The sequence below is a fragment of the Anolis sagrei genome, chromosome X (assembly GCF_037176765.1).
Source record: "Anolis sagrei isolate rAnoSag1 chromosome X, rAnoSag1.mat, whole genome shotgun sequence".
Classification (NCBI taxonomy): Eukaryota; Metazoa; Chordata; class Lepidosauria; order Squamata; family Dactyloidae; genus Anolis; species Anolis sagrei.
In genome coordinates, this window is record NC_090034.1 from 65,915,493 (window position 1) to 65,937,104 (window position 21,612).

Consider the following 21,612-nt stretch of genomic DNA (forward strand, 5'->3'; position numbering starts at 1 on the left):
TTATTTGCACTGATTTTGCATTCGATTTCCATTGCACCCCAACACTTTTGCATTTATTGGCATTGTTTTTGCATCCTATTTGCATTGCACCCCAATACTTTTGCATTAACTTGCATTGGTTTGGCATTCTATTTCCTTTACACTCCAATAATTTTGCATTTATTTGCATTAGTTTTGCATTCTATTTCCATTGCACCCCAATACTTTTGCATTGACTTGCATTGATTTTGCATTTGATTCCATTGCACCCCAACACTTTTGCATTTATTAGCATTGGTTTTGCATCATATTTCCATTGCACCCCAATACTTTTGCATTGACTTGCATTGATTTGGCATTCTATTTCCATTGCACACCAATTCTTTTGCATTTATTACCATTGATTTTGCATTCTATTTCCATGGCACCCCAATACTTTTGCATTGACTTGCACTGATCTTGCATTCTATTTCCATTGCACACCAACACTTTTGCATTGACTTGCATTGATTTTGAATTCTATTTCCATTGCACCTCAATACTTTTGCATTTATTTGCATTGATTTTGCATTCGATTTCCATTGCACCCCAACACTTTTGCATTTATTGGCATTGTTTTTGCATTCGATTTCCATTGCAACCCAATACATTTGCATTTATTTGCATTAGTTTTGCATTCTATTTCCATTGCACCCCAATACTTTTGCATTGACTTGCATTAATTTTGAATTCTATTTCCATTGCACCCCAATACTTTTGCATTTATTTGCATTAGTTTTGCATTCCATTTCCATTGCACCCCAATACTTTTGCATTGACTTGCATTGATTTTGCATGCTATTTCCATTGCACCCCAATATTTTTCATTTATTTGCACTGATTTTGCATTCGATTTCCATTGCACCCCAACACTTTTGCATTTATTGGCATTGTTTTTGCATTCGATTTCCATTGCAACCCAATACATTTGCATTTATTTGCATTAGTTTTGCATTCTATTTCCATTGCACCCCAATACTTTTGCATTGACTTGCATTAATTTTGAATTCTATTTCCATTGCACCCCAATACTTTTGCATTTATTTGCATTGATTTTGCATTCTATTTCCATTGCACCCCAATACTTTTGCATTGACTTACATTGATTTTGCATTCCATTTCCATTGCTCCCCAAAACCTTTGCATTTATTAGCATTGGTTTTGCATCCTTTTTCCATTGCACCCCAATAGTTATGCATTGACTTGCATTGATATGGCATTCTATTTCCATTGCATACCAATTCTTTTGCATTTATTATCAATGATTTTGCATTCTATTTCATTTGCAACCCAATACTTTTGGATTGACTTGCATTGATTTTGCATTCTATTTGCATGCACCACAATACTTTTGCATTTATTTGCATTGATTTTGCATTGTATTTCCATTGCACCCCAATACTTTTGCATTGACTTGCACTGATTTTGCATTCTATTTCCTTTACACCGCAATACATTTGCATTGACTTGCACTGATTTTGCATTCCATTTCCATTGCACCCCAAAACTTTTGCATTTATTGCCATTGATTTTGCATTCTATTTCCATTTCACCCCAATAATTTTGCATTTATTTGCATTAGTTTTGCATTCCATTTCCATTGCACCCCAATACTTTTGCATTGACTTGCATTGATTTTGCATGCTATTTCCATTGCACCCCAATACTTTTCATTTATTTGCACTGATTTTGCATTCGATTTCCATTGCACCCCAACACTTTTGCATTTATTGGCATTGTTTTTGCATCCTATTTGCATTGCACCCCAATACTTTTGCATTAACTTGCATTGGTTTGGCATTCTATTTCCTTTACACTCCAATAATTTTGCATTTATTTGCATTAGTTTTGCATTCTATTTCCATTGCACCCCAATACTTTTGCATTGACTTGCATTGATTTTGCATTTGATTCCATTGCACCCCAACACTTTTGCATTTATTAGCATTGGTTTTGCATCATATTTCCATTGCACCCCAATACTTTTGCATTGACTTGCATTGATTTGGCATTCTATTTCCATTGCACACCAATTCTTTTGCATTTATGCATTTATTAACATTGATTTTGCATTCTATTTCCATTGCAACCCAATACATTTGCATTGACTTGCATTGATTTACATTCTATTTCCATTGCACCCCGATGTTTTTGCATTTATTTGCATTGATTTTGCATTCTATTTCCATTGCACCCCAATACTTTTGCATTGACTTACACTGATTTTGCATTCCATTTCCATTGCTCCCCAAAATCTTTGCATTTATTAGCATTGGTTTTGCATTCTATTTCCATTGCAACACAATACTTTTGCATTGACTTGCATTGCTTTTCATTCCATTTCCATTGCACCCCAATACTTTAGCATTTATTGGCATTGATTTTGCATTGTATTTCCATTGCACCCCAATATTTTTGCATTTAGTTGCATTGATTTTGCATGCTATTTCCATGTCACCCCAATACGTTTGCATTTATTTGCAGTGGTTTTGCATTCTATTTCCATTGCACCTCAATACTTTGGCATTTATTTGAATTAGTTTTCCATTCTATTTCCATTGCACCCCAATACTTTTGCATTGACTTGCATTGATTTTGAATTCTATTTCCATTGCAGCCCAATACTTTTGCATTTATTTGCATTAGTTTTGCATTCTATTTCCATTGCACACCAATACTTTTGCATTGACTTGCATTGATTTTGAATTCTATTTCCATTGCACACCAATTCTTTTGCATTTATTAGCATTGGTTTTGCATCCTTTTTCCATTGCACCCCAATACTTTTTCATTGACTTTCATTGATTTGGCATTCTATTTCCATTGCACCCCAATATTTTGCATTTATTTGCATTGATTTGGCATTCTATTTCCATTGCAACCCAATAGTCTTGCATAGAATTGCACTTCTGTTGCATTTGATTTGCATTGCACCCCAACACTTTTGCATTTATTAGCATTGGTTTTGCATCCTATTTCCATTGCACCCCAATACTTTTGCATTCACTTGCATTTATTTTGCATGCTATTTCCGTGCCACCCCAATAATTTTGCATTTATTGGCATTGATTTTGCATTCTTTTTCCATTGCACCCCAATATTTTTGCATTTACTTGCATTGATTTCGCATGCTATTTCCATGGCACCCCAATACTTTTGCATTTATTTGCAGTGGTTTTGCATTCTATTTCCATTGCACCTCAATACTTTGGCATTTATTTGCATTAGTTTTGCATTCTATTTCCATTGCACCCCAACACTTTTGCATTGACTTGCATTTATTTTGAATTCTATTTCCATTGCACCCCAATATTTTGCATTTATTTGCATTGATTTCGCATTCTATTTCCATTGCACCCCAATACTTTTGCATTGACTTGCACTGATTTTGCATCCTATTTGCATTGCACCCCAATACTTTTGCATTGACTTGCATTGATTTGGCATTCTATTTCCATTGCACACCAATTCTTTTGCATTTATTATCATTGATTTTGCATTCGATTTCCATTGCAACCCAATACATTTGCATTGACTTGCATTGATTTACATTCTATTTCCATTGCACCCCAATACTTTTGCATTTATTTGCAGTGATTTTGCATTCTATTTCCATTGCACCTCAATACTTTGGCATTCATTTGCATTAGTTTTGCATTCTATTTCCATTGCACCCCAATACTTTTGCGTTGACTTGCATTGATTTTGAATTCTATTTCCATTGCACCCCAATACTTTTGCATTTATTTGCAGTGATTTTGCATTCTATTTCCATTGCACCTCAATACTTTGGCATTCATTTGCATTAGTTTTGCATTCTATTTCCATTGCACCCCAATACTTTTGCGTTGACTTGCATTGATTTTGAATTCTATTTCCATTGCACCCCAATACTTTTGCATTTATTTGCATGGATTTTGAATTCTATTTCCATTGCACCCCAATACTTTTGCATTGACTTGCATTGATTTGGCATTCTATTTCCATTGCAAACCAATTCTTTTGCATTTATTAGCATTGATTTTGCATTCTATTTCAATTGCACCCTAATACTTTTGCATTTAATTGATTTGATTTGGCATTCTATTTCTATTGCAACAAATACATTTGCATTGACTTGCATTGATTTTGCATTCTATTTCCTTTACACCCCAATACTTTTGCATTGACTTGCATTGCTTTTGCATTCTATTTCCATTGCACCCCAATACTTTTGCATTTACTTCCATTGATTTTGCATTCCATTTCCATTGCACCCCAAAACTTTTGCATTTATTGCCATTGATTTTGCATTCTATTTCCTTTACACTCCAATAATTTTGCATTTATTTGCATTAGTTTTGCATTCTATTTCCATTGCACCCCAATACTTTTGCATTGACTTGCATTGATTTTGCATTTGATTCCATTGCACCCCAACACTTTTGCATTTATTAGCATTGGTTTTGCATCATATTTCCATTGCACCCCAATACTTTTGCATTGACTTGCATTGATTTGGCATTCTATTTCCATTGCACACCAATTCTTTTGCATTTATTACCATTGATTTTGCATTCTATTTCCTTTGCAACCAAATACATTTGCATTGACTTGCATTGATTTACATTCTATTTCCATTGCACCCCGATATTTTTGCATTTACTTGCATTGATTTTGCATGCTATTTCCATGGCACCCCAATACTTTTGCATTGACTTGCACTGATCTTGCATTCTATTTCCATTGCACACCAACACTTTTGCATTGACTTGCATTGATTTTGAATTCTATTTCCATTGCACCTCAATACTTTTGCATTTATTTGCATTGATTTTGCATTCTATTTCCATTGCACCCCAATACTTTTGCATTGACTTACACTGATTTTGCATTCCATTTCCATTGCTCCCCAAAATCTTTGCATTTATTAGCATTGGTTTTGCATTCTATTTCCATTGCAACACAATACTTTTGCATTGACTTGCATTGCTTTTCATTCTATTTCCATTGCACCCCTATACTTTAGCATTTATTGGCATTGATTTTGCATTCTATTTCCATTGCACCCCAATATATTTGCATTTAGTTGCATTGATTTTGCATGCTATTTCCATGTCACCCCAATACGTTTGCATTTATTTGCAGTGGTTTTGCATTCTATTTCCATTGCACCTCAATACTTTGGCATTTATTTGAATTAGTTTTCCATTCTATTTCCATTGCACCCCAATACTTTTGCATTGACTTGCATTGATTTTGAATTCTATTTCCATTGCAGCCCAATACTTTTGCATTTATTTGCATTAGTTTTGCTTTCTATTTCCATTGTACACCAATATTTTTGCATTGACTTGCATTGATTTTGAATTCTATTTCCATTGCACCCCAATACTTTTTCATTGACTTTCATTGATTTGGCATTCTATTTCCATTGCACCCCAATATTTTGCATTTATTTGCATTGATTTGGCATTCTATTTCCATTGCAACCCAATAGTCTTGAATAGAATTGCACTTCTGTTGCATTTGATTTGCATTGCACCCCAACACTTTTGCATTTATTAGCATTGGTTTTGCATCCTATTTCCATTGCACTCCAATACTTTTGCATTCACTTGCATTGATTTGGAATTCTATTTCCATTGCACAACAATTCTTTTGCATTTATTGTCATTGATTTTGCATTCTATTTCCATTGCAACCCAATACATTTGCATTGACTTGCATTGATTTACATTTTATTTCCATTGCACCCCAATATTTTTGCATTTACTTGCATTGATTTCGCATGCTATTTCCATGGCATCCCAATACTTTTGCATTTATTTGCAGTGGTTTTGCATTCTATTTCCATTGCACCTCAATACTTTTGCATTGACTTGCATTGATTTTGAATTCTATTTCCATTGCACCCCAATATTTTGCATTTATTTGCATTGATTTCGCATTCTATTTCCATTGCACACCAATACTTTTGCATTGACTTGCACTGATTTTGCATTCCATTTCCATTGCACCCCAATAGTTTTGCATTGACTTGCATTGATTTGGCATTCTATTTCCATTGCACACCTATTCTTTTGCATTTATTATCATTGATTTTGCATTCTATTTCCATTACAACCCAATACATTTGCATTGACTTGCATTGATTTACATTCTATTTCCATTGCACCCCAATATTTTTGCATTTACTTGCATTGATTTTGCATGCTATTTCCATGGCACCCCAATACTTTTGCATTTATTTGCATTAGTTTTGCATTCTATTTCCATTGCACACCAATTCTTTTGCATTTATTACCATTGATTTTGCGTTCTATTTCCATGGCACCCCAATACTTTTGCATTGACTTGCACTGATCTTGCATTCTATTTCCATTGCACACCAACACTTTTGCATTGACTTGCATTGATTTTGAATTCTATTTCCATTGCACCTCAATACTTTTGCATTTATTTGCATTGATTTTGCATTCTATTTCCATTGCACCCCAATACTTTTGCATTGACTTACTTTGATTTTGCATTCCATTTCCATTGCTCCCCAAAACCTTTGCATTTATTAGCATTGGTTTTGCATCCTTTTTCCATTGCACCCCAATAGTTATGCATTGACTTGCATTGATATGGCATTCTATTTCCATTGCATACCAATTCTTTTGCATTTATTATCAATGATTTTGCATTCTATTTCAATTGCAACCCAATACTTTTGGATTGACTTGCATTGATTTTGCATTCTATTTGCATGCACCACAATACTTTTGCATTTATTTGCATTGATTTTGCATTGTATTTCCATTGCACCCCAATACTTTTGCATTGACTTGCACTGATTTTGCATTCTATTTCCTTTACACCGCAATACATTTGCATTGACTTGCACTGATTTTGCATTCCATTTCCATTGCACCCCAAAACTTTTGCATTTATTGCCATTGATTTTGCATTCTATTTCCATTTCACCCCAATAATTTTGCATTTATTAGCATTGGTTTTGCATCCTATTTCCATTGCACCCCAATACTTTTGCATTCACTTGCATTGATTTGGAATTCTATTTCCATTGCACAACAATTCTTTTGCATTTATTATCATTGATTTTGCATTCTATTTCGATTGCAAGTCAATACTTTTGCATTTACTTGCATTGATTTTGCACGCTATTTCCATGGCACCCCAATACTTTTGCATTTATTTGCAGTGATTTTGCATTCTATTTCCATTGCACCTCAATACTTTGGCATTCATTTGCATTAGTTTTGCATTCTATTTCCATTGCACCCCAATACTTTTGCGTTGACTTGCATTGATTTTGAATTCTATTTCCATTGCACCCCAATACTTTTGCATTTATTTGCAGTGATTTTGCATTCTATTTCCATTGCACCTCAATACTTTGGCATTCATTTGCATTAGTTTTGCATTCTATTTCCATTGCACCCCAATACTTTTGCGTTGACTTGCATTGATTTTGAATTCTATTTCCATTGCACCCCAATACTTTTGCATTTATTTGCATGGATTTTGAATTCTATTTCCATTGCACCCCAATACTTTTGCATTGACTTGCATTGATTTGGCATTCTATTTCCATTGCAAACCAATTCTTTTGCATTTATTAGCATTGATTTTGCATTCTATTTCAATTGCACCCTAATACTTTTGCATTTAATTGATTTGATTTGGCATTCTATTTCTATTGCAACAAATACATTTGCATTGACTTGCATTGATTTTGCATTCTATTTCCTTTACACCCCAATACTTTTGCATTGACTTGCATTGCTTTTGCATTCTATTTCCATTGCACCCCAATACTTTTGCATTTACTTCCATTGATTTTGCATTCCATTTCCATTGCACCCCAAAACTTTTGCATTTATTGCCATTGATTTTGCATTCTATTTCCTTTACACTCCAATAATTTTGCATTTATTTGCATTAGTTTTGCATTCTATTTCCATTGCACCCCAATACTTTTGCATTGACTTGCATTGATTTTGCATTTGATTCCATTGCACCCCAACACTTTTGCATTTATTAGCATTGGTTTTGCATCATATTTCCATTGCACCCCAATACTTTTGCATTGACTTGCATTGATTTGGCATTCTATTTCCATTGCACACCAATTCTTTTGCATTTATTACCATTGATTTTGCATTCTATTTCCTTTGCAACCAAATACATTTGCATTGACTTGCATTGATTTACATTCTATTTCCATTGCACCCCGATATTTTTGCATTTACTTGCATTGATTTTGCATGCTATTTCCATGGCACCCCAATACTTTTGCATTGACTTGCACTGATCTTGCATTCTATTTCCATTGCACACCAACACTTTTGCATTGACTTGCATTGATTTTGAATTCTATTTCCATTGCACCTCAATACTTTTGCATTTATTTGCATTGATTTTGCATTCTATTTCCATTGCACCCCAATACTTTTGCATTGACTTACACTGATTTTGCATTCCATTTCCATTGCTCCCCAAAATCTTTGCATTTATTAGCATTGGTTTTGCATTCTATTTCCATTGCAACACAATACTTTTGCATTGACTTGCATTGCTTTTCATTCTATTTCCATTGCACCCCTATACTTTAGCATTTATTGGCATTGATTTTGCATTCTATTTCCATTGCACCCCAATATATTTGCATTTAGTTGCATTGATTTTGCATGCTATTTCCATGTCACCCCAATACGTTTGCATTTATTTGCAGTGGTTTTGCATTCTATTTCCATTGCACCTCAATACTTTGGCATTTATTTGAATTAGTTTTCCATTCTATTTCCATTGCACCCCAATACTTTTGCATTGACTTGCATTGATTTTGAATTCTATTTCCATTGCAGCCCAATACTTTTGCATTTATTTGCATTAGTTTTGCTTTCTATTTCCATTGTACACCAATATTTTTGCATTGACTTGCATTGATTTTGAATTCTATTTCCATTGCACCCCAATACTTTTTCATTGACTTTCATTGATTTGGCATTCTATTTCCATTGCACCCCAATATTTTGCATTTATTTGCATTGATTTGGCATTCTATTTCCATTGCAACCCAATAGTCTTGAATAGAATTGCACTTCTGTTGCATTTGATTTGCATTGCACCCCAACACTTTTGCATTTATTAGCATTGGTTTTGCATCCTATTTCCATTGCACTCCAATACTTTTGCATTCACTTGCATTGATTTGGAATTCTATTTCCATTGCACAACAATTCTTTTGCATTTATTGTCATTGATTTTGCATTCTATTTCCATTGCAACCCAATACATTTGCATTGACTTGCATTGATTTACATTTTATTTCCATTGCACCCCAATATTTTTGCATTTACTTGCATTGATTTCGCATGCTATTTCCATGGCACCCCAATACTTTTGCATTTATTTGCAGTGGTTTTGCATTCTATTTCCATTGCACCTCAATACTTTTGCATTGACTTGCATTGATTTTGAATTCTATTTCCATTGCACCCCAATATTTTGCATTTATTTGCATTGATTTCGCATTCTATTTCCATTGCACACCAATACTTTTGCATTGACTTGCACTGATTTTGCATTCCATTTCCATTGCACCCCAATAGTTTTGCATTGACTTGCATTGATTTGGCATTCTATTTCCATTGCACACCTATTCTTTTGCATTTATTATCATTGATTTTGCATTCTATTTCCATTACAACCCAATACATTTGCATTGACTTGCATTGATTTACATTCTATTTCCATTGCACCCCAATATTTTTGCATTTACTTGCATTGATTTTGCATGCTATTTCCATGGCACCCCAATACTTTTGCATTTATTTGCATTAGTTTTGCATTCTATTTCCATTGCACACCAATTCTTTTGCATTTATTACCATTGATTTTGCGTTCTATTTCCATGGCACCCCAATACTTTTGCATTGACTTGCACTGATCTTGCATTCTATTTCCATTGCACACCAACACTTTTGCATTGACTTGCATTGATTTTGAATTCTATTTCCATTGCACCTCAATACTTTTGCATTTATTTGCATTGATTTTGCATTCTATTTCCATTGCACCCCAATACTTTTGCATTGACTTACTTTGATTTTGCATTCCATTTCCATTGCTCCCCAAAACCTTTGCATTTATTAGCATTGGTTTTGCATCCTTTTTCCATTGCACCCCAATAGTTATGCATTGACTTGCATTGATATGGCATTCTATTTCCATTGCATACCAATTCTTTTGCATTTATTATCAATGATTTTGCATTCTATTTCAATTGCAACCCAATACTTTTGGATTGACTTGCATTGATTTTGCATTCTATTTGCATGCACCACAATACTTTTGCATTTATTTGCATTGATTTTGCATTGTATTTCCATTGCACCCCAATACTTTTGCATTGACTTGCACTGATTTTGCATTCTATTTCCTTTACACCGCAATACATTTGCATTGACTTGCACTGATTTTGCATTCCATTTCCATTGCACCCCAAAACTTTTGCATTTATTGCCATTGATTTTGCATTCTATTTCCATTTCACCCCAATAATTTTGCATTTATTAGCATTGGTTTTGCATCCTATTTCCATTGCACCCCAATACTTTTGCATTCACTTGCATTGATTTGGAATTCTATTTCCATTGCACAACAATTCTTTTGCATTTATTGTCATTGATTTTGCATTCTATTTCCATTGCAACCCAATACATTTGCATTGACTTGCATTGATTTACATTTTATTTCCATTGCACCCCAATATTTTTGCATTTACTTGCATTGATTTCGCATGCTATTTCCATGGCACCCCAATACTTTTGCATTTATTTGCAGTGGTTTTGCATTCTATTTCCATTGCACCTCAATACTTTGGCATTTATTTGCATTAGTTTTGCATTCTATTTCCATTGCACCCCAACACTTTTGCATTGACTTGCATTGATTTTGAATTCTATTTCCATTGCACCCCAATATTTTGCATTTATTTGCATTGATTTCGCATTCTATTTCCATTGCACACCAATACTTTTGCATTGACTTGCACTGATTTTGCATTCCATTTCCATTGCACCCCAATAGTTTTGCATTGACTTGCATTGATTTGGCATTCTATTTCCATTGCACACCTATTCTTTTGCATTTATTATCATTGATTTTGCATTCGATTTCCATTGCAACCCAATACATTTGCATTGACTTGCATTGATTTACATTCTATTTCCATTGCACCCCGATATTTTTGCATTTACTTGCATTGATTTTGCATGCTATTTCCATGGCACCCCAATACTTTTGCATTGACTTGCACTGATCTTGCATTCTATTTCCATTGCACCCAACACTTTTGCATTGACTTGCATTGATTTTGAATTCTATTTCCATTGCACCTCAATACTTTTGCATTTATTTGCATTGATTTTGCATTCTATTTCCATTGCACCCCAATACTTTTGCATTGACTTACATTGATTTTGCATTCCATTTCCATTGCTCCCCAAAACCTTTGCATTTATTAGCATTTTTTTTGCATCCTTTTTCCATTGCACCCCAATAGTTATGCATTGACTTGCATTGATATGGCATTCTATTTCCATTGCATACCAATTCTTTTGCATTTATTATCAATGATTTTGCATTCTATTTCATTTGCAACCCAATACTTTTGGATTGACTTGCATTGATTTTGCATTCTATTTGCATGCACCACAATACTTTTGCATTTATTTGCATTGATTTTGCATTGTATTTCCATTGCACCCCAATACTTTTGCATTGACTTGCACTGATTTTGCATTCTATTTCCTTTACACCGCAATACATTTGCATTGACTTGCACTGATTTTGCATTCCATTTCCATTGCACCCCAATAATTTTGCATTTATTTGCATTAGTTTTGCATTCCATTTCCATTGCACCCCAATACTTTTGCATTGACTTGCATTGATTTTGCATGCTATTTCCATTGCACCCCAATATTTTTCATTTATTTGCACTGATTTTGCATTCGATTTCCATTGCACCCCAACACTTTTGCATTTATTGGCATTGTTTTTGTATCCTTTTTCCATTGCACCCCAATAGTTTTGCATTGACTTGCATTGATTTGGCATTCTATTTCCTTTACACTCCAATAATTTTGCATTGACTTGCACTGATTTTGCATTCTATTTCCATTGCACCCCAATACTTTTGCATTGACTTGCATTGATTTTGAATTCTATTTCCATTGCAACCCAATACTTTTGCATTGACTTGCATTGCTTCTCATTCTATTTCCATTGCACCCCAATACTTTTGCATTGATTTGCAATTATTTGGCATTCGATTTCCATTGCACCCCAAAACTTTTGCATTTATTGCCATTGATTTTGCATTCTATTTCCATTGCACCCGAATATTTTTGCATTTACTTGCATTGATATTTCATTCTATTTCCATGGCACCCCAATACTTTTGCATTTATTTGCAGTGATTTTGCATTCTATTTCCATTGCACCCCAATACTTTTGCATTTATTGGCATTGATTTTGCATTCTATTTCCATTGCACCCCAATACTTTTGCATTTATTTGCATTGATTTTGAATTCCATTTCCATTGCACCCTAATATTTTGCATTTATTTGCATTGATTTTGCATTCTATTTCCATTGCAACCCAATACTTTTGCATTGACTTGCATTGATTTTGAATTCTATTTCCATTGCATCCCAATACTTTTGCATTTATTTGCATTAGTTTTGCATTCTATTTCCATTGCACCCCAATACTTTTGCATTGACTTGCACTGATTTTGCATTCCATTTCCATTGCACCCCAAGACTTTTGCATTTATTAGCATTGGTTTTGCATCCTTTTTCCATTGCACCCCAATACTTTTGCATTGACTTGCATTGATTTGGCATTCTATTTCCATTGCACCTCAATACTTTGGCATTTATTTGCATTAGTTTTGCATTCTATTTCCATTGCACCCCAATACTTTTTCATTGACTTGCATTGATTTTGAATTCTATTTCCATTGCACCCCAATAGTTTTGAATTTATTTGCATTGATTTTGCCTTCTATTTCCATTGCACACCAAGACTTTTGCATTGACTTGCACTGATTTTGCATTCTATTTCCATTGCACCCCAATACTTTTGCATTTATTTGCAGTGATTTTGCATTCTATTTCCATTGCACCTCAATACTTTGGCATTCATTTGCATTAGTTTTGCATTCTATTTCCATTGCACCCCAATACTTTTGCGTTGACTTGCATTGATTTTGAATTCTATTTCCATTGCACCCCAATACTTTTGCATTTATTTGCATTGATTTTGCATTCCATTTCCATTGCCCCCCACGACTTTTGCATTTATTAAAATTGGTTTTGCATCCTTTTTCCATTGCACCCCAATACTTTTGCATTGACTTGCATTGATTTTGCATGCTATTTCCATTGCACCCCAATACTTTTCATTTATTTGCACTGATTTTGCATTCGATTTCCATTGCACCCCAACACTTTTGCATTTATTGGCATTGTTTTTGCATCCTATTTGCATTGCACCCCAATAGTTTTGCATTAACTTGCATTAGTTTGGCATTCTATTTCCTTTACACTCCAATAATTTTGCATTTATTTGCATTAGTTTTGCATTCTATTTCCATTGCACCCCAATACTTTTGCATTGACTTGCATTGATTTTGCATTTGATTCCATTGCACCCCAACACTTTTGCATTTATTAGCATTGGTTTTGCATCGTATTTCCATTGCACCCCAATACTTTTGCTTTGACTTGCATTGATTTGGCATTCTATTTCCATTGCACACCAATTCTTTTGCATTTATTACCATTGATTTTGCATTCTATTTCCATGGCACCCCAATACTTTTGCATTGACTTGCACTGATCTTGCATTCTATTTCCATTGCACACCAACACTTTTGCATTGACTTGCATTGATTTTGAATTCTATTTCCATTGCACCTCAATACTTTTGCATTTATTTGCATTGATTTTGCATTCTATTTCCATTGCACCCCAATACTTTTGCATTGACTTACTTTGATTTTGCATTCCATTTCCATTGCTCCCCAAAACCTTTGCATTTATTAGCATTGGTTTTGCATCCTTTTTCCATTGCACCCCAATAGTTATGCATTGACTTGCATTGATATGGCATTCTATTTCCATTGCATACCAATTCTTTTACATTTATTATCAATGATTTTGCATTCTATTTCAATTGCAACCCAATACTTTTGGATTGACTTGCATTGATTTTGCATTCTATTTGCATGCACCACAATACTTTTGCATTTATTTGCATTGATTTTGCATTGTATTTCCATTGCACCCCAATACTTTTGCATTGACTTGCACTGATTTTGCATTCTATTTCCTTTACACCGCAATACATTTGCATTGACTTGCACTGATTTTGCATTCCATTTCCATTGCACCCCAAAACTTTTGCATTTATTGCCATTGATTTTGCATTCTATTTCCATTTCACCCCAATAATTTTGCATTTATTTGCATTAGTTTTGCATTCCATTTCCATTGCACCCCAATACTTTTGCATTGACTTGCATTGATTTTGCATGCTATTTCCATTGCACCCCAATATTTTTCATTTATTTGCACTGATTTTGCATTCGATTTCCATTGCACCCCAACACTTTTGCATTTATTGGCATTGTTTTTGCATTCGATTTCCATTGCAACCCAATACATTTGCATTTATTTGCATTAGTTTTGCATTCTATTTCCATTGCACCCCAATACTTTTGCATTGACTTGCATTAATTTTGAATTCTATTTCCATTGCACCCCAATACTTTTGCATTTATTTGCATTGATTTTGCATTCTATTTCCATTGCACCCCAATACTTTTGCATTGACTTACATTGATTTTGCATTCCATTTCCATTGCTCCCCAAAACCTTTGCATTTATTAGCATTGGTTTTGCATCCTTTTTCCATTGCACCCCAATAGTTATGCATTGACTTGCATTGATATGGCATTCTATTTCCATTGCATACCAATTCTTTTGCATTTATTATCAATGATTTTGCATTCTATTTCATTTGCAACCCAATACTTTTGGATTGACTTGCATTGATTTTGCATTCTATTTGCATGCACCACAATACTTTTGCATTTATTTGCATTGATTTTGCATTGTATTTCCATTGCACCCCAATACTTTTGCATTGACTTGCACTGATTTTGCATTCTATTTCCTTTACACCGCAATACATTTGCATTGACTTGCACTGATTTTGCATTCCATTTCCATTGCACCCCAAAACTTTTGCATTTATTGCCATTGATTTTGCATTCTATTTCCATTTCACCCCAATAATTTTGCATTTATTTGCATTAGTTTTGCATTCCATTTCCATTGCACCCCAATACTTTTGCATTGACTTGCATTGATTTTGCATGCTATTTCCATTGCACCCCAATACTTTTCATTTATTTGCACTGATTTTGCATTCGATTTCCATTGCACCCCAACACTTTTGCATTTATTGGCATTGTTTTTGCATCCTATTTGCATTGCACCCCAATACTTTTGCATTAACTTGCATTGGTTTGGCATTCTATTTCCTTTACACTCCAATAATTTTGCATTTATTTGCATTAGTTTTGCATTCTATTTCCATTGCACCCCAATACTTTTGCATTGACTTGCATTGATTTTGCATTTGATTCCATTGCACCCCAACACTTTTGCATTTATTAGCATTGGTTTTGCATCATATTTCCATTGCACCCCAATACTTTTGCATTGACTTGCATTGATTTGGCATTCTATTTCCATTGCACACCAATTCTTTTGCATTTATGCATTTATTAACATTGATTTTGCATTCTATTTCCATTGCAACCCAATACATTTGCATTGACTTGCATTGATTTACATTCTATTTCCATTGCACCCCGATGTTTTTGCATTTATTTGCATTGATTTTGCATTCTATTTCCATTGCACCCCAATACTTTTGCATTGACTTACACTGATTTTGCATTCCATTTCCATTGCTCCCCAAAATCTTTGCATTTATTAGCATTGGTTTTGCATTCTATTTCCATTGCAACACAATACTTTTGCATTGACTTGCATTGCTTTTCATTCCATTTCCATTGCACCCCAATACTTTAGCATTTATTGGCATTGATTTTGCATTCTATTTCCATTGCACCCCAATATTTTTGCATTTAGTTGCATTGATTTTGCATGCTATTTCCATGTCACCCCAATACGTTTGCATTTATTTGCAGTGGTTTTGCATTCTATTTCCATTGCACCTCAATACTTTGGCATTTATTTGAATTAGTTTTCCATTCTATTTCCATTGCACCCCAATACTTTTGCATTGACTTGCATTGATTTTGAATTCTATTTCCATTGCAGCCCAATACTTTTGCATTTATTTGCATTAGTTTTGCATTCTATTTCCATTGCACACCAATACTTTTGCATTGACTTGCATTGATTTTGAATTCTATTTCCATTGCACACCAATTCTTTTGCATTTATTAGCATTGGTTTTGCATCCTTTTTCCATTGCACCCCAATACTTTTTCATTGACTTTCATTGATTTGGCATTCTATTTCCATTGCACCCCAATATTTTGCATTTATTTGCATTGATTTGGCATTCTATTTCCATTGCAACCCAATAGTCTTGCATAGAATTGCACTTCTGTTGCATTTGATTTGCATTGCACCCCAACACTTTTGCATTTATTAGCATTGGTTTTGCATCCTATTTCCATTGCACCCCAATACTTTTGCATTCACTTGCATTTATTTTGCATGCTATTTCCGTGCCACCCCAATAATTTTGCATTTATTGGCATTGATTTTGCATTCTTTTTCCATTGCACCCCAATATTTTTGCATTTACTTGCATTGATTTCGCATGCTATTTCCATGGCACCCCAATACTTTTGCATTTATTTGCAGTGGTTTTGCATTCTATTTCCATTGCACCTCAATACTTTGGCATTTATTTGCATTAGTTTTGCATTCTATTTCCATTGCACCCCAACACTTTTGCATTGACTTGCATTTATTTTGAATTCTATTTCCATTGCACCCCAATATTTTGCATTTATTTGCATTGATTTCGCATTCTATTTCCATTGCACCCCAATACTTTTGCATTGACTTGCATTGATTTACATTCTATTTCCATTGCACCCCAATATTTTTGCATTTACTTGCATTGATTTTGCATGCTATTTCCATGGCACCCCAATACTTTTGCATTTATTTGCATTAGTTTTGCATTCTATTTCCATTGCACCCCAATACTTTTGCATTGACTTGCATTAATTTTGAATTCTATTTCCATTGCACCCCAATACTTTTGCATTTATTTGCATTGATTTGGCATTCTATTTCCATTGCAACCCAATAGTCTTGCATAGAATTGCACTTCTGTTGCATTTGATTTGCATTGCACCCCAACACTTTTGCATTTATTAGCATTGGTTTTGCATCCTATTTCCATTGCACCCCACTACTTTTGCATTCACTTGCATTTATTTTGCATGCTATTTCCGTGCCACCCCAATAATTTTGCATTTATTGGCATTGATTTTGCATTCTTTTTCCATTGCACCCCAATATTTTTGCATTTACTTGCATTGATTTCGCATGCTATTTCCATGGCACCCCAATACTTTTGCATTTATTTGCAGTGGTTTGGCATTCTATTTCCATTGCACCTCAATACTTTGGCATTTATTTGCATTAGTTTTGCATTCTATTTCCATTGCACCCCAACACTTTTGCATTGACTTGCATTTATTTTGAATTCTATTTCCATTGCACCCCAATATTTTGCATTTATTTGCATTGATTTCGCATTCTATTTCCATTGCACCCCAATACTTTTGCATTGACTTGCACTGATTTTGCATCCTATTTGCATTGCACCCCAATACTTTTGCATTGACTTGCATTGATTTGGCATTCTATTTCCATTGCACACCAATTCTTTTGCATTTATTATCATTGATTTTGCATTCGATTTCCATTGCAACCCAATACATTTGCATTGACTTGCATTGATTTACATTCTATTTCCATTGCACCCCAATATTTTTGCATTTACTTGCATTGATTTTGCATGCTATTTCCATGGCACCCCAATACTTTTGCATTTATTTGCATTAGTTTTGCATTCTATTTCCATTGCACCCCAATACTTTTGCATTGACTTGCATTAATTTTGAATTCTATTTCCATTGCACCCCAATACTTTTGCATTTATTTGCATTGATTTTGCATTCTATTTCCATTGTACACCAATTCTTTTGTGTTTATTTGCATTGATTTTGCATTCTATTTCCATTGCAACCCAATACTTTTGCATTGACTTGCATTGCTTTTCATTCTATTTCCATTGCACCCCAATACTTTTGCATTGATTTGCAATGATTTTGCATTCGATTTCCATTGCACCCCAATAATTTTGCATTTATTGGCATTGATTTTGCATTCTATTTCCATTGCACCCCAATATTTTTGCATTTACTTGCATTGATTTCGCATGCTATTTCCATGGCACCCCAATACTTTGGCATTTATTTGCAGTGGTTTTGCATTCTATTTCCATTGCACCTCAATACTTTGGCATTTATTTGCATTAGTTTTACATTCTATTTCCATTGCACCCCAACACTTTTGCATTGACTTGCATTTATTTTGAATTCTATTTCCATTGCACCCCAATATTTTGCATTTATTTGCATTGATTTGGCATTCTATTTCCATTGCACCCCAATACTTTTGCATTGACTTGCACTGATTTTGCATTTGATTCCATTGCACCCCAACACATTTGCATTTATTAGCTTTGGTTTTGCATCATATTTCCATTGCACCCCTATACTTTTGCATTGACTTGCATTGATTTGGCATTCTATTTCCATTGCACACCAATTCTTTTGCATTTATGCATTTATTAACATTGATTTTGCATTCTATTTCCATTGCAACCCAATACATTTGCATTGACTTGCATTGATTTACATTCTATTTCCATTGCACCCCGATATTTTTGCATTTATTTGTATTGATTTTGCATTCTATTTCAATTGCACCCCAATACTTTTGCATTGACTTACACTGATTTTGCATTCCATTTCCATTGCTCCCCAAAATCTTTGCATTTATTAGCATTGGTTTTGCATTCTATTTCCATTGCAACACAATACTTTTGCATTGACTTGCATTGCTTTTCATTCTATTTCCATTGCACCCCTATACTTTAGCATTTATTGGCATTGATTTTGCATTCTATTTCCATTGTACACCAATTCTTTTGTGTTTATTTGCATTGATTTTGCATTCTATTTCCATTGCAACCCAATACTTTTGCATTGACTTGCATTGCTTTTCATTCTATTTCCATTGCACCCCAATACTTTTGCATTGATTTGCAATGATTTTGCATTCGATTTCCATTGCACCCCAATAATTTTGCATTTATTGGCATTGATTTTGCATTCTATTTCCATTGCACCCCAATATTTTTGCATTTACTTGCATTGATTTCGCATGCTATTTCCATGGCACCCCAATACTTTGGCATTTATTTGCAGTGGTTTTGCATTCTATTTCCATTGCACCTCAATACTTTGGCATTTATTTGCATTAGTTTTACATTCTATTTCCATTGCACCCCAACACTTTTGCATTGACTTGCATTTATTTTGAATTCTATTTCCATTGCACCCCAATATTTTGCATTTATTTGCATTGATTTGGCATTCTATTTCCATTGCACCCCAATACTTTTGCATTGACTTGCACTGATTTTGCATTTGATTCCATTGCACCCCAACACATTTGCATTTATTAGCTTTGGTTTTGCATCATATTTCCATTGCACCCCTATACTTTTGCATTGACTTGCATTGATTTGGCATTCTATTTCCATTGCACACCAATTCTTTTGCATTTATGCATTTATTAACATTGATTTTGCATTCTATTTCCATTGCAACCCAATACATTTGCATTGACTTGCATTGATTTACATTCTATTTCCATTGCACCCCGATGTTTTTGCATTTATTTGTATTGATTTTGCATTCTATTTCCATTGCACCCCAATACTTTTGCATTGACTTACACTGATTTTGCATTCCATTTCCATTGCTCCCCAAAATCTTTGCATTTATTAGCATTGGTTTTGCATTCTATTTCCATTGCAACACAATACTTTTGCATTGACTTGCATTGCTTTTCATTCTATTTCCATTGCACCCCTATACTTTAGCATTTATTGGCATTGATTTTGCATTCTATTTCCATTGCACCCCAATATATTTGCATTTAGTTGCATTGATTTTGCATGCTATTTCCATGTCACCCCAATACGTTTGCATTTATTTGCAGTGGTTTTGCATTCTATTTCCATTGCACCTCAATACTTTGGCATTTATTTGAATTAGTTTTCCATTCTATTTCCATTGCACCCCAATACTTTTGCATTGACTTGCATTGATTTTGAATTCTATTTCCATTGCAGCCCAATACTTTTGCATTTATTTGCATTAGTTTTGCTTTCTATTTCCATTGTAAACCAATATTTTTGCATTGACTTGCATTGATTTTGAATTCTATTTCCATTGCACCCCAATACTTTTTCATTGACTTTCATTGATTTGGCATTCTATTTCCATTGCACCCCAATATTTTGCATTTATTTGCATTGATTTGGCATTCTATTTCCATTGCAACCCAATAGTCTTGAATAGAATTGCACTTCTGTTGCATTTGATTTGCATTGCACCCCAACACTTTTGCATTTATTAGCATTGGTTTTGCATCCTATTTCCATTGCACTCCAATACTTTTGCATTCACTTGCATTGATTTGGAATTCTATTTCCATTGCACAACAATTCGTTTGCATTTATTGTCATTGATTTTGCATTCTATTTCCATTGCAACCCAATACATTTGCATTGACTTGCATTGATTTACATTTTATTTCCATTGCACCCCAATATTTTTGCATTTACTTGCATTGATTTCGCATGCTATTTCCATGGCACCCCAATACTTTTGCATTTATTTGCAGTGGTTTTGCATTCTATTTCCATTGCACCTCAATACTTTTGCATTGACTTGCATTGATTTTGAATTCTATTTCCATTGCACCCCAATATTTTGCATTTATTTGCATTGATTTCGCATTCTATTTCCATTGCACACCAATACTTTTGCATTGACTTGCACTGATTTTGCATTCCATTTCCATTGCACCCCAATAGTTTTGCATTGACTTGCATTGATTTGGCATTCTATTTCCATTGCACACCTATTCTTTTGCATTTATTATCATTGATTTTGCATTCGATTTCCATTGCAACCCAATACATTTGCATTGACTTGCATTGATTTACATTCTATTTCCATTGCACCCCAATATTTTTGCATTTACTTGCATTGATTTTGCATGCTATTTCCATGGCACCCCAATACTTTTGCATTTATTTGCATTAGTTTTGCATTCTATTTCCATTGCACACCAATTCTTTTGCATTTATTACCATTGATTTTGCA